Source organism: Saccopteryx leptura, chromosome 11 (genome assembly GCF_036850995.1).
Source record: "Saccopteryx leptura isolate mSacLep1 chromosome 11, mSacLep1_pri_phased_curated, whole genome shotgun sequence".
In the NCBI taxonomy this organism is placed as follows: Eukaryota; Metazoa; Chordata; class Mammalia; order Chiroptera; family Emballonuridae; genus Saccopteryx; species Saccopteryx leptura.
Window position 1 is genome coordinate 49,988,526 of NC_089513.1, and position 8,850 is coordinate 49,997,375.

Sequence of the window (8,850 nt, forward strand, 5' to 3'; positions counted from 1 at the left end):
ATATTAATGTGCTGGATGGTGAAAAAGTGTTACAGAGTGAGATTTTTAAATAGGTCTAAATTGTTAGGAAACTCCTTAAATTGAACTAACATTTGCTTTCAGTTGGACTTTCTATTTTTTAAACTTTATTCCAACTCTGATGCAAAGATTAAAGAACACGATAAAATGAAATGTAAACAATATATTATAAAAACCCAAAATGGAATTCCAGCAAAGCTTTCTAAAAAGACATTTAGCCTGAAAGTGGAGACAAGTCAATTGTGAGCTATCTAGCAGACAAGACAAGATGAATAGTTAGTGTATTGAAGAATTTTGATACATCCAATAGAACTTTCTTAACTGGCAGGTTTTTTATCTGCACTATCCAATATGGTACCAGCCATACATTGCTATTGTATACTCAAATGACATGCCTAAATATGATGAATTAAAGACTATTCAAAAGATTTGCCACTCAAAACGTTATGGAAATGGCATCAACATTACCTGGGTGCTTTTAATAGACTTGGCCTCACACCAAATCTACTGAGTCAAAATCTTCACTATTATAATGTATTGATTTGAACTGTTCATACTCTTCCTAACTTTTGACATATATTCATGCACACAGACACCCATAAAAATGATAGACTAACTATCACTACTAAGTTTCCTCGTGGCTCTTTGCAATTCTTTTCTTGCCCCACCTGATAGTCCCCCACACCCATCCCCAGGCAAGCACTCATCTTTCTGTTACTATAGATTAGTTCGTATTTTCTAGAATTTTATGTAAGTAGAATCATACAGTATGTACACTTGAATGGCTTCCTTAAAAACATTTTCAGATCCACATTGCACTGTATATCAGTGATTTCTTGTTATTGCTGAGTAGTACCCCATTATGTGAATATGTGGACTTTATCAATTTCCTGTTGATTGACATTGAAGTTGTTTGGAGATTTTGGCTATTAGAAAGTCATTATGACAGGTAATAGCAAATGTTGGAGAGGCTGTGGAGAAAAAGGAACCCTCATTCACTGTTGGTGGGAATGTAAAGTAGTACAACCATTATTGAAGAAAGTATGGTGGTTCCTCAAAAAACTGAAAATAGAACTACCTTATGACCCAGCAATCCCTCTACTGGGTATATATCCCAAAACCTCAGAAACATTGATATACGTAAAGACACATGCAGGCCCATGTTCATTGCAGCATTGTTCACAGTAGCCAAGACATGGAAACAACCAAAAAGCCTTTCAATAGAAGACTGGATAAAGAAGATGTGGCACATATACACTATGGAATACTACTCAACCATAAGAAATAATGACATCGGATCATTTACAACAAAATGGTGGGATCTTGATAACATTATACAGAGTGAAATAAGTAAATCAGAAAAATCAAGAACTGCATGATTCCATACTTAGGTGAGACATAAAAACGAGACTAAGACATTGACAAGAATGTGGTGGTTGGGGGGGGGGGGGAGAGGGAGAGGGGGTGGGGGAGGAACACAAAGAAAACTAGATAGAAGGTGACGGAGGACAATCTGACTTTGGGGGATGGGTATGCAACATAATTTATCGACAAGATAACCTGGACATGTTTTCTTTGAACATATGTACCCTGATTTATTGATGTCACCCTAGTAAAATTAATAATAAAAAAAATGATATTGAATATCAACTGTAATTTAGAAGGTAAAAAATAAACTGGAAAAAAAAAAAGTCATTATGAACATTCATGTACAAGCCTTTGTATGGATATATGCTTTCATTTCTCTTGAGTAAGCAGCCAGGAGTGGAATGACTAGTTCATATAAGGTAGGTGCATATTCAACTTTTATGAAACTTATAAAATGTTTTCTAAAGTGATGGTAACATAGGTTCCCATCTGCAGTGTGTCAGAGTCCCAGTTGCTCGTCTTTACCCATTCTGGGTATGATCGATCTTTTTCATTGTACCCATCCTGAGTGTATGTGGTTCTATCTCGCTGGGATACTATTTGCATTTCCCTAATGACCAGTGGTGTTAAGCATCTTGTGCTTATTTGTCTGCCATGTGTCTTCATTGTGAAGTGTCTCTTCAAATATCTGCCCATATTTTTACTGGGTTATTATCACTAATTGGGAGAAGTTTTTATATATTCCAGATACAAGTACTTTGATACATGTTTTTAAATATTCCAGTTTAACTCACCTTTTCATTTTCTCTCTCTCTCTCTCTCTCTCTTTTTTTTTTTTTAACAGAGTCAGAGAGAGGGATAGACAGACAGGAACGGAGAGAGATGAGAAGCATCAATCATTAGTTTTTCATTGCGACACCTTAGTTGTTCATTGATTGCTTTCTCATATGTGCCTTGACCGGGGGCTGCAGCAGACCGAGTAACCCCTTGCTTGAGCCAGTGACCTTGGGTCCAAGCTGGTGAGCTTTGCTCAAACCAGATGAGCCCGCGCTCAAGCTGGTGACCTCGGAGTCCAAACCTGGGTCCTCCCCATCCCAGTCCGACGCTCTATCTACTGTGCACCGCCTGGTCAGGAGCTTTTCATTTCTTTAATACTGCCTTTTGAAGAGCAAAAACAAAATTTTTTTTATTTTTTATTTTTCTGAAGTTGGAAATGGGGAGGCAGTCAGACAGACTCTCGCATGTGCCCGACCGGGATCCACCCGGCAGGCCCACCAGGGGGCGATGCTCTGCCCATCTGCGGCGTTGCTCTGTTGCAACCAGAGCCATTCTAGCGCCTGAGGCAGAGGTCATAGAGCCATCCTCAGCGCCCGGACCAACCTTGCTCCAATGGAGCCCTGGCTGCGGGAGGGGAAGAGAGAGACAGAGAGGAAGGAGAGGGGGAGGGGTGGAGAAGCAGATGGGCAATTCTCCTGTGTGCCCTGGCTGGGAATCGAACCCAGGATTCCTGCACGCCAGGCCAACGCTCTACCACTGAGCCAACCGGCCAGGGCCACAAAAACAATTTTTTTTAATTTTTTTCATTTTATTTATTCATTTTTAGAGAGGAGAGAGAGAGACCAAGAGAGAGGAGAGAGAGAGAGAGAGAGAGAGAAGGGAGGTAGGAGCCGGAATCATCAACTCCCATATGTGCCTTGACCAGGCAAGCCCAGGGTTTCGAACCAGCAACCTCAGCATTTCCAGGTCGACGCTTTATCCTCTGCGCCACCACAGGACAGGCCACAAAAACAAATTTTGATGAAACCCAATGTACTTTCTGCATTTTGTGTAGTATTTGAGGAATATTTGCTGAGCTCAAGAAATCTTTGTCAACAATCACTATGATTTTCACCTGTTTTCTAGAAATTTTAGTTTTGACTGAATCAAAATTAGAATTCAAATCTTCATTTTAAAAAGGTTTTCAAGTTTTTTGTATGCCCATTAAAATCTGAGATTCATTACTTTAAGAAAAAAGTCAACACTAGTTAAATATTATCTATATAATGTAATACTATTTAATAGTGAGTTTAAGAATGACAGAAGGGGCCCTGGCCAGTTGGCTCAGTGGTAGAGCGTCGGCCTGGCGTGCAGGAGTCCCAGGTTCGATTCCCGGCCAGGGCACACAGGAGAAGCACCCATCTGCTTCTCCACCCCTCCCCCTCTCCTTCCTCTCTATCTCTCTTCCCCTCCCGCAGCCAAGGCTCCATTGGAGCAAAGTTTGCTCGGGTACTGAGGATGGCTCCATGGCCTCTGCCTCAGGTGCTAGAATGGCTCTGGTTGCAACAGAGCAATGCCCCAGTTGGGCAGAGCATCGCCCCCTGGTGGGCATGCCAGGTAGGTCCCTGTCAGGCACATGCGGGAGTCTGTCTGACTGCCTCCCCGTTTCCAACTTAAGAAAAATAAAAAATAAAAAATAAAAAAGAATGACAGAAGGCCATGGCCAGTTGGCTCAGTGGTAGAGCATCGGTTTGGCATGTGGATGTCCTGGCTTCGATTTCCAGTCAGGGAACACAGGAGAAGCAACCATCTGCTTCTCCACTTCCCTCCCTCCCTCCCTCTTCTCTCTCTCTCTCTTCCCCCGCCCTTTCCCACAGCCATGGCTTGATTGGTTTGAGGACATTGGCCCCAGGTGCTGAGGATGGTTCCATGAAGCCTCTGCTTCAGGCACTAAAAATAGCTCTGTTGCAAGCATGGCCCAAGATGGGCAGAGCATCAGCTTCAGATAGTGGTGGCTGAGTGGATCCTGGTCAGGGCATATGTGGGAGTCTATCTCCCCTCCTCTCACCTGGAAAAAAAAGAAGAAAACAATGACAGAGAAATTATACTAAGTCAGAGTGATAACCTAAGCCCAACTTGAAACATGTTCAACAAAAAAATCTGATTAGGCCCTGACCTGTTAACTCAGTTCATTAAAGTGTCATCCAGAAATACCAAGGTTGTTGGTTCTTTCCCCCATCAGGGCACGTAGGGGAAGTGACCAATGACTGCGCAACTAAGTGAAACAACAAATGAAAGCTCCCTCTGTCTCCTTTCTTTCTAAAATAATAAAGGCCTTCTCTCAAAAATTTTTTTAAAAAGTGATTAGTGTACTTACAGGGCCCTTTTCACTTAATGTTTTTTACCTCACTACAAGTTTTCTTCTGAATTCCTAAGGATGTACTCTATTTTCAGATAATATCCCAGTTACAAATTCCAAGAATTCTCAGAATCAGTCAAGTCTAGATATACTGTTCAACCAATCAATGAGGATTACCTCTCATGGCATTTTTGTAGGTGGCTAATTAGCCCTTTTCTGAATACTTCTAATGATAAAACTGCTTCCAAATTGTTTTTCAAAGCATTATATGGTTGGCAGTCCTGCTGGCCAAAAAGGCTTTACATTAGATTGCACTAAAATCTTCTTTCGTGTAACTTCAAGTCTAGAATAGTTGGGTTATCATAGTTTCCAGTTCAATTTAGGGGCATCAATTACAGTATTTATTGTTTATCTTATGTTTGAAACTATATTTGATTAAATTATTCTTTCCCCAATTGTTTTTATCTCTTTACCTTTCCTTTTTTAATCTGTTTTTTAAATGTTTATTTTATTAATTTTTTTTTTTTTTTTTTAGAGAGAGAGAGACAGGAAAATAGATCTGTTCTTGTATGTGCCCCAAATGGGAATCAAACTGGCAACCTCTGCCTTTCAGGACAACGCTCTAATCAATCAAGCTATCCTTTCTTTCAATGTTACTATTTTAAGCCTTTCCTCTATAGAAATATTTTCTCTTCAATTTTTAATTCCAAAATAATTTCACTTTAAAATTCATTGTTTAGTAGTGTGTTATTTAGCTTTCATGTGTTTGTGTGTTCTTCAGGTATTTTTGTAATTGATTTCTAGTTTCATACCATTGTTAGCCAAAAAGATGATTTCAACATTCCATCAAGTGATATTTTAAATTTAGTTTTAGAAAATTTTAAGTGCCCAAAAGTAGTTTTTAACTTTTAAATATATTATCTACTTCTATATTAATCAATTGGTATTCTATAATAAGAAAGAATTTCCCCTTCTTGATTATTTATTTATATTTTTAATAAGTGGGTTGTAATCTGTAACTATCATTATTTTTTTGATGCTTAAATTGTCTCATATTGACCAGTGAAGGCCCTTCCGGTTGGCTCCTGTGCCCTTTTTTGACATTTATCCATCATCCTTTGAGGATTTTCTTGCTTTCTTGCAGAGTAAGATGTTCCAGGCTTATTCTGTACTTTCCTTGCTCCATACCTGGAATTAGCCAAATCTACAAGGTTGCATAGTTTCTTTCAGGAGACAATAATATTTAGAAAACAAAATTTAAGCACTCTGTGGGTTCGTTGTTCTGAAAGTACCAATGCTTCCAGACCATCTCCAAGAACAGAGAGCTAGAAAGTACAAGTATTTGTATACATACACACGTCTGTATTTATAATTCCATCTGTGCCTATATATTAAAACCCATGAGATTATACCAATATTTGCAGTTCCAGTCCAACACAGGTGATTGATAATGTGAGCTGGAACATAAATTTCATATGCCAAGAATTCACTGGCTTAGGGACTCATTTTTTGAATAAGGGATTTAACACCTTGGAGAGAACCCCAGGGCATGGGGCAAATTCACTGCTAAGGTGGCTCCTGGAAGATTGGATAAGATGATGGCTAACTCTCAGCAAAGTGGAAATGCCTGAGTTACCCTGGCAGAGAGTCAGAGGAAAGAATAGAAAGGCTGAGGGAAGTGAATGTGCTAAAATAAAATACATAATGTAAAGCCAGAAGAGCTCACTGTGTCCCTGAGTACATCACATTGATTAAGGCCATCAGGGACCACCCTGAAGAGAGGTCCAGTCATGGCTCTTCCGCAGACTAAGATGACAGTGGTTAGAGGCAGGCACAAAATTGAGATTATGAACATCTATTGGGATAATGGAGCTTTGAAGTAGGAAAGGCCAGAAGGCTGCCATAGTGATGGGCAAAATCAGAAGATTGGTCCAGAGAGCTTAATCTGAAGGAGTCGTGGGGTAGTCAATAGAAATGATGTCCTTAGGGGCAAAAAGGAATGACAGAAATATGTTAACTCTCCCAATCTCTGTCATAGTATTGTCCAAAAAAATATGGATGCCTTGACATTATGCTCATCCAACAAAGGTAGAGGTTTTTAAAACATTTTTTCAAATCAATAAACAATTTTAGAGCAGTTTTAGTTTAATAGAGAAATTTAACAGGGGTGTTTTTAACTCTATAATCAACAAAGAGCTAGAATGTTTAAGCAGGAGGCTCAGGGTGGTCACCCCTATAAACCTCCCTTGTTTGGTTCCCAGATCTGGGACATTTTCATATCTGAAACTCATTGACTGAAGAGATAACTGAGCCTTTAGAAGGAAGGACCTAGTAACCCCTTGGCCAGTAAATAATGTGATGAATCTCCCAGTTCTTCCCCAAAGAGAGCTACAGCCACATATTGAGTGATTTTTACACCTTGGAAAGAGGACTAACTAGATAGTTCTAGGACTTTTTGACACAGGACTGAGTTAACATTGACCAAACATACCCCCACAGTTCCTTTATAAGAGTGGGGCCTATAAGGACTAATTAATTGATTAAGTCTGGGCTAAGATCTGGCTCATAGCATACCCATTGGGTCTGTGGACCAACGTAAAGTCTGTTTCCTCAACCCCCAAGTACACTGATATACTTGGGATTTGGAATATACCCCACATCAGGTCCCCAGTATGTAGAATAAGAGCCATTATAGTGAGGAAAGCTATATAAAAACTGCTGAAACTGCCTGGTTGGCCGAGATAGTAAGTAAAACTAATATACTGAGGATGGTAGAGATTATTACTACCATTAAATACCTAAAGGACAGATCCTGGCCGGGTTGGTTAGATTGTCATCTCAATATGCCAAGGTTGCTGGTTTCATCCCTGATCAGGCACATAGAAGAATCAACCAATAAATGCATAAATAAGTGGAACAAAAAATTGCTGTTTCTCTCTCTCTCTCTCCTTTCCTTTCTCTCTCTAAAAAAAAATTAATAAATTTTTAAAAAGTTGAAGAATGACTAAAAGATTTAGAGGTGGGAAGCATTATTTAATGTTCATTTTATTCACCTTTACAAATGGGATAAACACTGGAGAATGACTGGGGACTACCAGAAATTTAACCCAGTAGTAGACCCTATCCCATCTACTATTCCAGATGTGGTATCATTGCTAGAGCACATTAGCTAGACCTTAGGTGAGTGGTGCACAGCCATTGGCTTGATAACTACATTCTTTACCATTCCAATTGAAAATATCAGAGCAGTTTGCATGATTGTGAGATGGACAACCATATTCATTAATCATTTACAGTATTGTCACAGGCAATGTTAATCCTGCCTTTTATCATAATACATCTGGACTACCTAGACAACATGCTGATCCATTACCCTCTGACTGGATAGGACAACTAAGAGCTAGCTAGGATGCTGTGGTGTTAGTAATATACATATGCTCCAGAAGGGTGGAAATACGTAATCCCTAAAATGCTTCAAGAACCTACCACTCCTTTGAAGTTTTTAGGGGTCCAGTTGTTAAGGGCATGCCAGCATATCATTTCTAACACAAAAGACAAATTGCTACATGTTGCATTCCCTCCCATAGGAAAGAAATACAGTGCCTGGTGGACTTTTTGGAGTTATGGAGATAACACATTCCACACCCAGAAATAGTGTTCACGCCTATATATAAAATGACCAGCAAGGCTTAGATGGGGCCAGGAACAGCAGGTTCAGGCCATGGTGCAATCAGCCCTGCTTCTTGAGTCATATGATCCTGCCGACTCTATGGTGCTGGAAAAGATATACGGTGGAGCTTATGTAAGTTTCAGTGAGAGAATCAAGTGGCAGATCTCTGGGATTCTAGAATAAACTCATGCCACCAGTGCAGGTAGGTGCACATCCTTGAGAAACAGCTTTTTTTTTGTATTTTTCTGAAGGTGGAAACGGGAGAGACAGTCAGACAGACTCCTGCATGCGCCCGACCGGGATCCACCCGGCACGCCCACCAGGGGCGGGACGCTCTGCCCACCAGGGGGCGATGCTCTGCCCCTCCGGGGCGTCGCTCTGCCGCCACCAGAGCCACTCTAGCGCCTGGGGCAGAGGCCAAGGAGCCATCCCCAGCGCCCGGGCCATCTTTGCTCCAATGGAGCCCTGGCTGCGGGAGGGGAAGAGAGAGACAGAGAGGAAGGAGGGGGGGGGGGCGGAGAAGCAAATGGGCGCTTCTCCCATGTGCCCTGGCCGGGAATTGAACCCGGGTCCCCGCACGCCAGGCCGACGCTCTACCGCTGAGTCAACCGGCCAGGGCCGAGAAACAGCTTTTGACATGCTGTAGGGCCTTGGTGGAGACATAACACTTGACCATTAA